The sequence below is a fragment of the Pseudophryne corroboree genome, chromosome 2 (genome assembly GCF_028390025.1).
Source record: "Pseudophryne corroboree isolate aPseCor3 chromosome 2, aPseCor3.hap2, whole genome shotgun sequence".
Taxonomy (NCBI): domain Eukaryota; kingdom Metazoa; phylum Chordata; class Amphibia; order Anura; family Myobatrachidae; genus Pseudophryne; species Pseudophryne corroboree.
This window is the reverse complement of record NC_086445.1, coordinates 1012818823-1012834452: the sequence shown is the minus strand read 5'-3', so window position 1 is coordinate 1012834452 and position 15630 is coordinate 1012818823. Positions and strand designations below refer to the sequence as shown.

The 15630-nt window shown below is 51.7% G+C and overlaps 1 protein-coding gene across 2 annotated transcripts in view; it reads left to right on the top strand.

Moving 5' to 3' along the window:
- Positions 1 to 9323: 9323 nt before the first annotated feature.
- LOC135050269 (uncharacterized) overlaps positions 9324 to 15630 on the top strand; it is a 40582-nt gene continuing 34275 nt past the window's right edge. For both annotated transcript variants that reach the window (XM_063956607.1, XM_063956609.1), the window contains exon 1: positions 9324 to 11351. The gene's annotated coding sequence lies outside the window, so the exon portion shown is untranslated. The remainder of the gene's footprint in view (positions 11352 to 15630) is intronic.

The following is a 15630-nucleotide window of genomic DNA, read 5'->3' as shown; positions in this document are numbered from 1 at the left end:
CTGTGATGTCTATGGAAAAGCTGTGCTGGGATCTCTGTACAGAGAGCGGCTGTGATGTCTATGGAAATGCTGTGCTGGGATCTCTGTACAGAGAGCGGCTGTTATGTCTGTGGGGAAGCTGTGCTGGGATCTATGTACAGAGAGCGGCTGTGATGTCTATGGGGAAGCTGTGCTGGGATATCTGTATAGAGAGCGGCTGTGATGTCTATGGGGAAGCTGTGCTGGGATCTCTGTACAGAGAGCGGCTGTGATGTCTATGGGGAAGCTGTGCTGGGATCTCTGTACAGAGAGCGGCTGTGATGTCTATGGGGAAGCTGTGATGGGATCTCTGTACAGAGAGCGGCTGTGATGTCTATGGGAAGCTGTGCTGGGATCTCTGTACAGAGAGCGGCTGTGATGTCTATGGGGAAGCTGTGCTGGGATCTCTGTACAGAGAGCGGCTGTGATGTCAATGGGGAAGCTGTGCTGGGATCTCTGTACAGAGAGCGGCTGTGATGTCTATGGGGAAGCTGTGCTGGGATCTCTGTACAGAGAGCGGCTGTGATGTCTATGGGAAGCTGTGCTGGGATCTCTGTACAGAGAGCGGCTGTGATGTCTATGGGAAGCTGTGCTGGGATCTCTGTACAGAGAGCGGCTGTGATGTCTATGGGGAAGCTGTGCTGGGATCTCTGTACAGAGAGCGGCTGTGATGTCTATGGGAAGCTGTGCTGGGATCTCTGTACAGAGAGCGGCTGTGATGTCTATGGGGAAGCTGTGCTGGGATCTTTGTACAGAGAGCGGCTGTGATGTCTATGGGGAATCTGTGCTGGGATCTCTGTACAGAGAGCGGCTGTGATGTCTATGGGGAAGCTGTGCTGGGATCTCTGTACAGAGAGCGGCTGTGATATCTATGGGGAAGCTGTGCTGGGATCTATGTACAGAGAGCGGCTGTGATGTCTATGGGGAAGCTGTGCTTGGATCTCTGTACAGAGAGCGGCTGTGATGTATATGGGGAAGCTGTGCTGGGATCTTTGTACAGAGAGCGGCTGTGATGTCTATGGGGAATCTGTGCTGGGATCTCTGTACAGAGAGCGGCTGTGATGTCTATGGGGAAGCTGTGCTGGGATCTCAGTACAGAGAGCGGCTGTGATATCTATGGGGAAGCTGTGCTGGGATCTATGTACAGAGAGCGGCTGTGATGTCTATGGGGAAGCTGTGCTTGGATCTCTGTACAGAGAGCGGCTGTGATGTATATGGGGAAGCTGTGCTGGGATCTCTGTACAGAGAGCGGCTGTGATGTCTATGGGAAGCTGTGCTGGGATCTCTGTACAGAGAGTGGCTGTGATGTCTATGGGGAAGCTGTGCTGGGATCTCTGTACAGAGAGCGGCTGTGATGTCTATGGGGAAGCTGTGCTGGGATCTCTGTACAGAGAGTGGCTGTGATGTCTATGGGGAAGCTGTGCTGGGATCTCTGTACAGAGAGCGGCTGTGATGTCTATGGGGAAGCTGTGCTGGGATCTTTGTACAGAGAGCGGCTGTGATGTCTATGGGAATGCTGTGCTGGGATCTCTGTACAGAGAGCGGCTGTGATGTCTATGGGAAGCTGTGCTGGGATCTCTGTACAGAGAGCGGCTGTGATGTCTATGGGGAAGCTGTGCTGGGATCTCTGTACAGAGAGCGGCTGTGATGTCTATGGGGAAGCTGTGCTGGGATCTCTGTACAGAGAGCGGCTGTGATGTCTATGGGGAAGCTGTGCTGAGATCTCTGTACAGAGAGCGGCTGTGATGTCTATGGGGAAGCTGTGCTGGGATCTCTGTACAGAGAGCGGCTGTGATGTCTATGGGGAAGCTATGCAGGAATCTCTGTACAGAGAGCGGCTGTGATGTCTATAGGAAGCTGTGCTGGGATCTCTGTACAGAGTGCGGCTGTGATGTCTATGGGGAATCTGTGCTGGGATCTCTGTACAGAGAGCGGCTGTGATGTCTATGGGGAAGCAGTGCTGGGATCTCTGTACAGAGAGCGGCTGTGATGTCTATGGTGAAGCTGTGCTGGGATCTCTGTACAGAGAGTGGCTGTGATGTCTATGGGGAAGCTGTGCTGGGATCTCTGTACAGGGAGCGGCTGTGATGTCTATGGGGAAGCTGTGCTGGGATCTCTGTACAGAAAGCGGCTGTGATGTCTATGGGGAAGCTGTGCTGGGATCTCTGTACAGAGAGTGGCTGTGATGTCTATGGGGAAGCTGTGCTGGGATCTCTATACAGAGAGCGGCTGTGATGTCTATGGAAATGCTGTGCTGGGATCTCTGTACAGAGAGCGGCTGTGATGTCTATGGGGAAGCTGTGCTGGGATCTCTGTACAGAGAGCGGCTGTGATGTCTATGGGAAGCTGTGCTGGGATCTGTGTACAGAGAGCGGCTGTGATGTCTATGGGAAAGCTGTGCTGGGATCTCTGTACAGAGAGAGGCTGTGATGTCTATGGGGAAGCTGTGCTGGGATCTCTGTACAGAGAGCGGCTGTGATGTCTATGGGGAAGCTGTGCTGGGATCTCTGTACAGAGAGCGGCTGTGATGTCTATGGGAAGCTGTGCTGGGATCTCTGTACAGAGAGCGGCTGTGATGTCTATGGGAAGGCTGTGCTGGGATCTCTGTACAGAGAGCTGCTGTGATGTCTATGGGAAGGCTGTGCTGGGATCTCTGTACAGAGAGCGGCTGTGATGTCTATGGGGAAGCTGTGTTGGGATCTCTGTACAGAGAGCAGCTGTGATGTCTATGGGGAAGCTGTGCTGGGATCTCTGTACAGAGAGCGGCTGTGATGTCTATGGGGAAGCTTTGCTTGGATATCTCTATAGAGAGCGGCTGTGATTCTATGGGGAAGCTGTGCTGGGATCTCTGTACAGAGAGCGGCTGTGATGTCTATGGGGAAGCTGTGCTGGGATCTCTGTACAGAGAGCGGCTGTTATGTCTGTGGGGAAGCTGTGCTGGGATCTCTGTACAGAGAGCGGCTGTGATGTCTATGGGGAAGCTGTGCTGGGATATCTGTATAGAGAGCGGCTGTGATGTCTATGGGGAAGCTGTGCTGGGATCTCTGTACAGAGAGCGGCTGTGATGTCTATGGGGAAGCTGTGCTGGGATCTCTGTACAGAGAGCGGCTGTGATGTCTATGGGGAAGCTGTGCTGGGATCTCTGAACAGAGAGCGGCTGTGATGTCTATGGGGAAGCTGTGCTAGGATCTCTGTATGGAGAGCGGCTGTGATGTCTATGGGGAAGCTGTGCTGGGATCTCTGTACAGAGAGCGGCTGTGATATCTGTGGGGAAGCTGTGCTGGGATCTCTGTACAGAGAGCGTCTGTGATGTCTATGGAAATGCTGTGCTGGGATCTCTGTACAGAGAGCGGCTGTGATGTCTATGGGGAAGCTGTGCTGGGATCTCTGTACAGAGAGCGGCTGTTATGTCTATGGGGAAGCTGTGCTGGGATCTCTGTACAGAGAGCGGCTGTGATGTCTATGGAAACGCTGTGCTGGGATCTCTGTACAGAGAGCGGCTGTGATGTCTATGGGAAAGCTGTGCTGGGATCTCTGTACAGAGAGCGGCTGTGATGTCTATGGGAAGCTGTGCTGGGATCTCTGTACAGAGAGCGGCTGTGATGTCTATGGGGAAGCTGTGCTGGGATCTCTGTACAGAGAGCGGCTGTGATGTCTATGGGAAGTTGTGCTGGGATCTCTGTACAGAGAGTGGCTGTGATGTCTATGGGGAAGCTGTGCTGGGATCTCTATACAGAGAGCGGCTATGATGTCTATGGAAATGCTGTGCTGGGATCTCTGTACAGAGAGCAGCTGTGATGTCTATGGGGAAGCTGTGCTGGGATCTCTGTACAGAGAGCGGCTGTGATGTCTATGGGAAGGCTGTGCTGGGATCTCTGTACAGAGAGCGGCTGTGATGTCTATGGAAACGCTGTGCTGGGATCTCTGTACAGAGAGCGGCTGTGATGTCTATGGGGAAGCTGTGCTGGGATCTCTGTACAGAGAGCAGCTGTGATGTCTATGGGGAAGCTGTGCTGGGATCTCTGTACAGAGAGCGGCTGTGATGTCTATGGGGAAGCTTTGCTTGGATATCTGTATAAAGAGCGGCTGTGATTCTATGGGGAAGCTGTGCTGGGATCTCTGTACAGAGAGCGGCTGTGATGTCTATGGGGAAGCTGTGCTGGGATCTCTGTACAGAGAGCGGCTGTTATGTCTGTGGGGAAGCTGTGCTGGGATCTCTGTACAGAGAGCGGCTGTGATGTCTATGGGGAAGCTGTGCTGGGATATCTGTATAGAGAGCGGCTGTGATGTCTATGGGGAAGCTGTGCTGGGATCTCTGTACAGAGAGCGGCTGTGATGTCTATGGGGAAGCTGTGCTGGGATCTCTGAACAGAGAGCGGCTGTGATGTCTATGGGGAAGCTGTGCTGGGATCTCTGTACGGAGAGTGGCTGTGATGTCTATGGGGAAGCTGTGCTGGGATCTCTGTACAGAGAGCGGCTGTGATATCTATGGGGAAGCTGTGCTGGGATCTCTGTACAGAGAGCGTCTGTGATGTCTATGGAAATGCTGTGCTGGGATCTCTGTACAGAGAGCGGCTGTGATGTCTATGGGGAAGCTGTGCTGGGATCTCTGTACAGAGAGCGGCTGTTATGTCTATGGGGAAGCTGTGCTGGGATCTCTGTACAGAGAGCGGCTGTGATGTCTATGGAAACGTTGTGCTGGGATCTCTGTACAGAGAGCGGCTGTGATGTCTATGGAAACGCTGTGCTGGGATCTCTGTACAGAGAGCGGCTGTTATGTCTGTGGGGAAGCTGTGCTGGGATCTCTGTACAGAGAGCGGCTGTGATGTTTATGGAAAGCTGTGCTGGGATCTCTGTACAGAGAGCGGCTGTGATGTGTATGGGGAAGCTGTGCTGGGATATCTGTACAGAGAGCGGCTGTGATGTCTATGGGGAAGCTGTGCTGGGATCTCTGTACAGAGAGCGGCTGTGATGTCTATGGGGAAGCTGTGCTGGGATCTCTGTACAGAGAGCGGCTGTTATGTCTATGGGGAAGCTGTGCTGGGATCTCTGTACAGAGAGCGGCTGTGATGTCTATGGAAACGCTGTGCTGGGATCTCTGTACAGAGAGCGGCTGTGATGTCTATGGAAACGCTGTGCTGGGATCTCTGTACAGAGAGCGGCTGTTATGTCTGTGGGGAAGCTGTGCTGGGATCTCTGTACAGAGAGCGGCTGTGATGTTTATGGAAAGCTGTGCTGGGATCTCTGTACAGAGAGCGGCTGTGATGTCTATGGGGAAGCTGTGCTGGGATCTCTGTACAGAGAGCGGCTGTGATGTCTATGGGAAAGCTGTGCTGGGATCTCTGTACAGAGAGCGGCTGTGATGTCTATGGGAAGCTGTGCTGGGATCTCTGTACAGAGAGCGGCTGTGATGTCTATGGGGAAGCTGTGCTGGGATCTCTGTACAGAGAGCGGCTGTGATGTCTATGGGAAGTTGTGCTGGGATCTCTGTACAGAGAGTGGCTGTGATGTCTATGGGGAAGCTGTGCTGGGATCTCTATACAGAGAGCGGCTATGATGTCTATGGAAATGCTGTGCTGGGATCTCTGTACAGAGAGCAGCTGTGATGTCTATGGGGAAGCTGTGCTGGGATCTCTGTACAGAGAGCGGCTGTGATGTCTATGGGAAGGCTGTGCTGGGATCTCTGTACAGAGAGCGGCTGTGATGTCTATGGAAACGCTGTGCTGGGATCTCTGTACAGAGAGCGGCTGTGATGTCTATGGGGAAGCTGTGCTGGGATCTCTGTACAGAGAGCAGCTGTGATGTCTATGGGGAAGCTGTGCTGGGATCTCTGTACAGAGAGCGGCTGTGATGTCTATGGGGAAGCTTTGCTTGGATATCTGTATAAAGAGCGGCTGTGATTCTATGGGGAAGCTGTGCTGGGATCTCTGTACAGAGAGCGGCTGTGATGTCTATGGGGAAGCTGTGCTGGGATCTCTGTACAGAGAGCGGCTGTTATGTCTGTGGGGAAGCTGTGCTGGGATCTCTGTACAGAGAGCGGCTGTGATGTCTATGGGGAAGCTGTGCTGGGATATCTGTATAGAGAGCGGCTGTGATGTCTATGGGGAAGCTGTGCTGGGATCTCTGTACAGAGAGCGGCTGTGATGTCTATGGGGAAGCTGTGCTGGGATCTCTGAACAGAGAGCGGCTGTGATGTCTATGGGGAAGCTGTGCTGGGATCTCTGTATGGAGAGTGGCTGTGATGTCTATGGGGAAGCTGTGCTGGGATCTCTGTACAGAGAGCGGCTGTGATATCTATGGGGAAGCTGTGCTGGGGTCTCTGTACAGAGAGCGTCTGTGATGTCTATGGAAATGCTGTGCTGGGATCTCTGTACAGAGAGCGGCTGTGATGTCTATGGGGAAGCTGTGCTGGGATCTCTGTACAGAGAGCGGCTGTTATGTCTATGGGGAAGCTGTGCTGGGATCTCTGTACAGAGAGCGGCTGTGATGTCTATGGAAACGTTGTGCTGGGATCTCTGTACAGAGAGCGGCTGTGATGTCTATGGAAACGCTGTGCTGGGATCTCTGTACAGAGAGCGGCTGTTATGTCTGTGGGGAAGCTGTGCTGGGATCTCTGTACAGAGAGCGGCTGTGATGTTTATGGAAAGCTGTGCTGGGATCTCTGTACAGAGAGCGGCTGTGATGTCTATGGGGAAGCTGTGCTGGGATATCTGTACAGAGAGCGGCTGTGATGTCTATGGGGAAGCTGTGCTGGGATCTCTGTACAGAGAGCGGCTGTGATGTCTATGGGGAAGCTGTGCTGGGATCTCTGTACAGAGAGCGGCTGTTATGTCTATGGGGAAGCTGTGCTGGGATCTCTGTACAGAGAGCGGCTGTGATGTCTATGGAAACGCTGTGCTGGGATCTCTGTACAGAGAGCGGCTGTGATGTCTATGGAAACGCTGTGCTGGGATCTCTGTACAGAGAGCGGCTGTTATGTCTGTGGGGAAGCTGTGCTGGGATCTCTGTACAGAGAGCGGCTGTGATGTTTATGGAAAGCTGTGCTGGGATCTCTGTACAGAGAGCGGCTGTGATGTCTATGGGGAAGCTGTGCTGGGATCTCTGTACAGAGAGCGGCTGTGATGTCTATGGGAAAGCTGTGCTGGGATCTCTGTACAGAGAGCGGCTGTGATGTCTATGGGAAGCTGTGCTGGGATCTCTGTACAGAGAGCGGCTGTGATGTCTATGGGGAAGCTGTGCTGGGATATCTGTACAGAGAGCGGCTGTGATGTCTATGGGGAAGCTGTGCTGGGATCTCTGTACAGAGAGCGGCTGTGATGTCTATGGGGAAGCTGTGCTGGGATCTCTGTACAGAGAGCGGCTGTTATGTCTATGGGGAAGCTGTGCTGGGATCTCTGTACAGAGAGCGGCTGTGATGTCTATGGAAACGCTGTGCTGGGATCTCTGTACAGAGAGCGGCTGTGATGTCTATGGAAACGCTGTGCTGGGATCTCTGTACAGAGAGCGGCTGTTATGTCTGTGGGGAAGCTGTGCTGGGATCTCTGTACAGAGAGCGGCTGTGATGTTTATGGAAAGCTGTGCTGGGATCTCTGTACAGAGAGCGGCTGTGATGTCTATGGGGAAGCTGTGCTGGGATCTCTGTACAGAGAGCGGCTGTGATGTCTATGGGAAAGCTGTGCTGGGATCTCTGTACAGAGAGCGGCTGTGATGTCTATGGGAAGCTGTGCTGGGATCTCTGTACAGAGAGCGGCTGTGATGTCTATGGGGAAGCTGTGCTGGGATCTCTGTACAGAGAGCGGCTGTGATGTCTATGGGAAGTTGTGCTGGGATCTCTGTACAGAGAGTGGCTGTGATGTCTATGGGGAAGCTGTGCTGGGATCTCTATACAGAGAGCGGCTATGATGTCTATGGAAATGCTGTGCTGGGATCTCTGTACAGAGAGCAGCTGTGATGTCTATGGGGAAGCTGTGCTGGGATCTCTGTACAGAGAGCGGCTGTGATGTCTATGGGGAAGCTGTGCTGGGATCTCTGTACAGAGAGCAGCTGTGATGTCTATGGGGAAGCTGTGCTGGGATCTCTGTACAGAGAGCGGCTGTGATGTCTATGGGGAAGCTTTGCTTGGATATCTGTATAAAGAGCGGCTGTGATTCTATGGGGAAGCTGTGCTGGGATCTCTGTACAGAGAGCGGCTGTGATGTCTATGGGGAAGCTGTGCTGGGATCTCTGTACAGAGAGCGGCTGTTATGTCTGTGGGGAAGCTGTGCTGGGATCTCTGTACAGAGAGCGGCTGTGATGTCTATGGGGAAGCTGTGCTGGGATATCTGTATAGAGAGCGGCTGTGATGTCTATGGGGAAGCTGTGCTGGGATCTCTGTACAGAGAGCGGCTGTGATGTCTATGGGGAAGCTGTGCTGGGATCTCTGAACAGAGAGCGGCTGTGATGTCTATGGGGAAGCTGTGCTGGGATCTCTGTACGGAGAGCGGCTGTGATGTCTATGGGGAAGCTGTGCTGGGATCTCTGTACAGAGAGCGGCTGTGATATCTATGGGGAAGCTGTGCTGGGATCTCTGTACAGAGAGCGTCTGTGATGTCTATGGAAATGCTGTGCTGGGATCTCTGTACAGAGAGCGGCTGTGATGTCTATGGGGAAGCTGTGCTGGGATCTCTGTACAGAGAGCGGCTGTTATGTCTATGGGGTAGCTGTGCTGGGATCTCTGTACAGAGAGCGGCTGTGATGTCTATGGAAACGCTGTGCTGGGATCTCTGTACAGAGAGCGGCTGTGATGTCTATGGAAACGCTGTGCTGGGATCTCTGTACAGAGAGCGGCTGTTATGTCTGTGGGGAAGCTGTGCTGGGATCTCTGTACAGAGAGCGGCTGTGATGTTTATGGAAAGCTGTGCTGGGATCTCTGTACAGAGAGCGGCTGTGATGTCTATGGGGAAGCTGTGCTGGGATATCTGTACAGAGAGCGGCTGTGATGTCTATGGGGAAGCTGTGCTGGGATCTCTGTACAGAGAGCGGCTGTGATGTCTATGGGGAAGCTGTGCTTGGATCTCTGTACAGAGAGCGGCTGTGATGTCTATGGGGAAGCTGTGCTGGGATCTCTGCACAGAGAGCGGTTGTGATGTCTATGGGGAAGCTGTGCTGGGATCTCTGTACAGAGAGCGGCTGTGATGTCTATGGGAAGCTGTGCTGGGATTTCTGTACAGAGAGCGGCTGTGATGTCTATGGAAACGCTGTGCTGGGATCTCTGTACAGAGAGCGGCTGTGATGTCTATGGAAATGCTGTGCTGGGATCTCTGTACAGAGAGCAGCTGTGATGTCTATGGAAACGCTGTGCTGGGATCTCTGTACAGAGAGCGGCTGTGATGTCTATGGAAATGCTGTGCTGGGATCTCTGTACAGAGAGCGGCTGTGATGTATATGGGGAAGCTGTGCTGGGATCTCTGTACAGAGAGCGGCTGTGATGTCTATGGGAAGCTATGTATTCTGTAAATGTAGAGATGTGCCCTGTGGGCACATCAGTGGTGCTGTCCCTGGCTGGGGACAGCGCTGGGGCAGCTTGTCTGTCCCCAGCGCTGGGTGCGTGGCGGCGGCAGGTGTCCGGTGCAGGGATTACCCTTTTCCCTGCACCGGACCGGAGGCTGCGGAGAGGTTCAAATATTGGCGCCTTCCGGGAGCCAATCGCGGCTCCCGGAGCGGCGGCCAATCGGAGAGGGGCGCGGCGAGCCAATCGGCGCTCGCCGCATCATAGGCCCCGCCCCCGGCGTCTGACGTCAGACGCCGGGCGGGAGCCGAAGAGAAAAGGGCCGCGCGCGCGGAAGCGCGCGAAGAAAGCAGCCGGGACCTGGAGAGAGGAGTCGGCGCGCCAGAGCGCAGAAGAGAGTCCGGCGCGGAGGAGAAGACGACGGCCGTGGGAAGAAGAGCTCCGGTGGCCGCTGAAGAGGCCGGAAGACGTCGGGCTCCTACAAGAAGATGTCCAGCGGCGGCTGGACGCGGAGCAGCGGAGGCGACGCCGCTGGCCAGGACGGGTCAGCGGCAGAAGAGGGCGCAGGAGACCCCTTGGAGCAGGTGAGGCCTCAGTGAGGCTACTTCCACCTCCTCTCCTTTCCTCCCTAGACCACCGGGTGTTCGGGCATTAGGCCCGTGGGCAGAGTCAGGCCCTCCCGGCCTGTGGGCAATCAGTAGGGCCCTCCCGGCCCGTGGGCACAGTCAGGCCCTTCCGGCCTGTGGGCACCTTTAGTCGGGCCCTGCGCAGTCGGGGTTGCCCGTGGCCCGGCTAAGACTTGGGGGTCACCATTTGGGTAGTTTGGGTATTAGGCCCAAGCTACCCCTCCAGCGCCAGTTAGGCGGGCATTAGGCCCGAGGGCAAGTACAGGCAATAGGCCTGAGGATACAGTAGGGGGCACTAGGCCCTACTTCAGTTGGCGGCCGCTAGGGATATATAAAGGTGATGCTGGGTACTAGGCCCAGGTCACCCCACGAGTGACAAGTTAAGCGGGCGCTAGGCCCGTGAGTGAAATCAGGCCTCCGGCCTGTGTGCAGTCAGGGGGCGCTAGGCCCAGTGGATAAGTGCCCCCGAGGTGAATAAAGGTGGCACTGGGCACTAGGCCCAGGCCACCCTGAGGTGTTAGGTAGGCAGGTCCGCTTGACCTGAGCCCTATAGAAGGAAGTGTACAGGAGGTGGGCAGGCTGTGTGGCGCCCACCCCCTTCCAGCGGCAGGTAGGGATTTAAAGGGACAGCACCGTGTGATCTTGTATTCCGATATTGTGATGTATGTTGTTACCGTGCAGGGCAAAGTGTCTGTTTGTTTTAAGTTTGTGCATAGTTGTGTTGCACCACTCACACGAGCTAGTTTGAGGGCTCTGTTTATGTAGCTAGTGTAGCGGACGCACACTAGGGTAGTTCTAGGCCCTGCACGGCTGTTTCTCTCTTTGCCTCCTTACAGGGACCTGTAAGTGGAGAAGATCGGAGTACAAGACGTAGGACGGTGAGTAACATCGGTCTGTGTGTTCCTTCTGTGTGTGTCCCTATCTGTCTCCCTTCCTTCAGGGCGAACGGTGAGCCTTGCACGCCGGTGCAAGGTAGAATTTCCACCTGGTGCGAGAGTGCCAATAGGTGAAATTCGGGCTCTGAGGCGGACGCATGGGATGACCCTCACCTAGCCCGAAAGCACTATTTTTCTCGGGGTCAGGGGGCGTTTCGGTCCACAGTTAGGAGGACGGCACTCAGCAATCTCCTTCCTCCTAGGTCGTCGTGTCCGGGTCCGACGGAAGATTTGCCAGGTCCGTTGAAGGTTCCGGTACCTGAAGGTGAGAGAGAGCAACGCCTGGTGAGTACCGAAAATACACCTGCACGGCAGCAGGCACCACCACACGCACCGCCGCACCTCTTACATAAATATTGAGTATGAATATATAGCTGTCACTGAGTATTGGTGTACAGAATTGCTACTTATACATGTCTTCGTCGCGCTCCAGGAGATCAAGGTTTCCCTTGTGTGCCCTTCCATGTTGTTGCAGCACAAGCCTGCACCACTACAAGTGAATAAGCAGCGACATGTGAAACGGTCGTTGGCGTTTCTGTGGCTGCTGCTAGTTCTTGTATATACTATTATAGGATTCTTAACTGACATTGAGACTAAACATTCATGTTACGCATAAAATTGACACATGAGATGAGCAACAGTATCTGAGAGCTTGTACCACGGTGCTGACATGTGCATATGCTAGGAAGACACATGGAGGAGATGAGCTTAATGTTAGTGGTGCTGCAGCAGATAACCTAGCTGGACGCACACTTGTACTGGTGTGGGCTTGTGCTGCCAAACATAGAAGGGCACACAATTGAAACCTTGTTCTCCTGGAGCGGGACACAGACATCTATAAGTAGCCGTTCCAAACAGCAATACTCAGTGGCAGCTATGGCCCTCATTCCGAGTTGTTCGCTCGCAAGGCGATTTTAGCAGAGTTGCTCATGCTAAGCCGCCGCCTACTGGGAGTGAATCTTAGCATCTTAAAATTGCGAACGATGTATTCGCAATATTGCGATTACACACCTCGTAGCAGTTTCTGAGTAGCTTCAGACTTACTCGGCATCTGCGATCAGTTCAGTGCTTGTCGTTCCTGGTTTGACGTCACAAACACTCCCAGCGTTCGCCCAGACACTCCTCCGTTTCTCCGGCCACTCATGCGTTTTTTCCGGAAACGGTAGCGTTTTTTCCCACACGCCCATAAAACGGCCTGTTTCCGCCCAGTAACACCCATTTCCTGTCAATCACATTACGATCGGCAGAACGATGAAAAAGCCGTGAGTAAAATTACTAAGTGCATAGCAAATTTACTTGGCGCAGTCGCAGTGCGGACATTGCGCATGCGCATTAAGCGGAAAAACGCTGCGATGCGAAGATTTTTACCGAGCGAACAACTCGGAATGAGGGCCTATATACATATACCCAATATTTACAGAATACATGGAGAGGGTTTGATCCCCTATAACATGGCTGCGAGTATTTACAAATAACACTATACTGAATGTGACATAATAACACACCTGATTGTGATCCCTTCCTGCTGTGCTTATTTATAGGAAGTAATAAATATATAAACTACAGTATACTATGTGCAACACTCTTGAGATACAGTGTGAGAATAACATTATTATATGTGTATACTAACTGTGCTAACTAGAAAAGATACCAGTGTATCCATAATTAAACTACTTGAAAAAATAGATTGTTACATTGCACTGTGGTTAGAATATAATGAAGCAATACACAAGTAATGATAACGTCTCTTTATTAATAGGAGGCAGTTATATAACAGGAGTTACAGTCAGAAAATAATCACCACACGGGGCTAATAAAATCTTTATTGTATTATTACGGCATAAGAACAACAGGCCGCAGTCACAGGTCTAGAGTATTTTAATGCACATTTCCCTATCTTTATTCACTCTATACATTTTAAATATTTCACAGCTTTTCCAGAATAAATTTATGGTTTTTAATTATATTAATAAATATATAATTTATGTTTTGCATACAGGAGTAAGTGCACCCACACAAGTACTGTTTTCTTGTATTGGTTTTTAATGCTACACATCTAATGCAGATACAAGGACACAAACATGGAAGACACTAAACATGACATTGTGCTGACTGTAACAATACAAGAAAGCATACATTGTAATAGAATCACTAGCAAATGACAGACGCACACGCCGATAACTAAACATCATGGTAAGTGCTGCAGATCCCTCTGTCTGATCATACGGTGATGCTTTATTGATCAGAGTTGATAAGCCTGTACGATTATACTCCTGATCACATTGATAATGGTTCCACAGGTGCACGCTGTATAACTCTAGGAAACAGAATAAGAATCAGATGTGTTGATACATAAAGAAACAATGGGGGTAATTCAGAGTTGATCGCAGCAGCAAATTTGTTAGCAGTTGGGTAAAACCATGTGCACTGCAGGTGAGGCAGATGTAACATGTGCAGAGAGAGTTAAATTTTGGTGGGGTGTGTTCAAACTGAAATCTAAATTACAGTGTAAAAATAAAGCAGCCAGTATTTACCCTGCATAGAAACAATGTAACCCACCCAAATCTAACTCTCTCTGCACGTTACATATGCCCCACCTGCAGTGCACATGGTTTTGCCCAACTGCTAACAAATTTGCTACTGCGATCAACTCTGAATTACGCCCAACATGTAATCTATCTCATCCGCTCAGATACCGGCGGTCAAGCATACCACACCCATCACCTAGTTCCTTAATGTCTTATAAACTGTGGCCATTATAGGCGGTAAGCTGGGTACACAATATAAGATTTTCCCCAATGATGATAATAAGTAGAGATGTGCGGGTCCATATTTACTAAGTTCTTAATACCAGAATTATGGCAAGGTCAGAGTTATCTGGATTTTGCTTATTGGCTATTCAAAACACATGACATCCGAGAGCCAATAGATGCATTTTGAGATCCGGGTAAATCCGAACCCGCACATCTCTACCAATAAATACACCCATCCAGGATGACCAAAACATTCCTGAAAATGGAAGATATACACTGTACACACTACATAATAATAGTTTCAAGCAATTCTTTTGATTCCAAATCACTTCGCTTATATACTGTAATGTCTCCTCCCTCAGACAGCAGAGGTCTGTACACACTACACTTCTGAGCGATACCAAAGTGATGGGACACCATAACACGTGCAGCACACGCTATATCGGGAGCCGATCTGACGGGTATTAGAGCGACTGTCGGGCCCTGGTGCTGGGTACACTACACAATTATCAGCCCTGTCTGACAGATATACAGCTACATAGCTATGGTAGGCAGAGAATTGTATAGTGTGTACCCAGCTGAGAGCTCTGTGATAGAGTGGAAGGGATGTTATATCAGTCACATTACATACACACATCTCACCTCTTCCCCCACACGGTTCCAGAGTGGGAAGAAGTAATCTCCTATTCTCTTACTGCTGGGACCTTTGTTTCTCACTATTGGCTTCTATGACAGGAAACAGAGAAACACAGATAAATCACTCGGATCAGACAATCAGCGTGTGATACACAGCAGAGGAATACAGATAAATCACTCGGATCAGACAATCAGTGTGTGATACACAGCAGAGGAATACAGATAAATCACTCGGATCAGACAATCAGTGTGTGATACACAGCAGAGGGGGATGTAGGTAACATACCGGCTCTTGGGATCCCAGCATTCAGGATCCCGGTGCTGGAATCCTGCCGGTTAAATGTTGGGGGTTGGAATACTGACCACTCCCTTGTAGTCACCAATCAGGTGGTGGGTCCACTCCACCACCCGATGGAGAAGAGAACCCATGGCAAGATGAACTTGCTACTGAAACTGAAGCACGATGAGCACAGCGAGCCCACAAGGAGACTCCCTGCACTCGCTGCCAGTATTCTGGCTGATGGGATACCACGGTCAGGATCCTGACAGCCAACATCCCATCAGCCGGGATATAGAGGTAGTATACTTACCTTCCCCCAATGTCCCCTAACTCTCCCTCCCAGCAGCCTATCCCTCCCCGGGGGAGCCTAAACCTAACCCCAACTCCCCGCACCCTAACCATAACCCTCCCCCCACAGCCTAAACTTTACTTCCTCCCCCCCACGTTGTCCCAGCAAATCCTCATGTAAATTTCCGTCGGTCAGGTTCTGGCACCGGGATTGTGATCCTTGTCAGGATGCCGGCACCGCCATTCCGAGCAGTGTCGGGTTTTCAGTGTCTGTATTTTGGCTGCTGGGATCCTCTCCAGATCCCGTAAGGTACACTTACACCCTGTGGGGCCATGTACTGCATCTTCCTTCTGAAAGGCAAATGTACAACTCTATAATTGTCACGATCCAGGTAATTCCTTATCAGTGTTTACCTTCCAAATGCCTCCTAAGACTGTCCCAGCATTCCAAGCCTGGATTCCATCTGCACTGTCTGTGTGCAGCACACTGCATCTCATTGTCTCAAGTCTCTTCACTGTGATTCTGGCAGCTTTATGGTTAAAACTCACATGCAAGTTACAGTCTTTCCCTCCAAGTTCAAACATGGGTGCAGCCATGTTTGTTTTC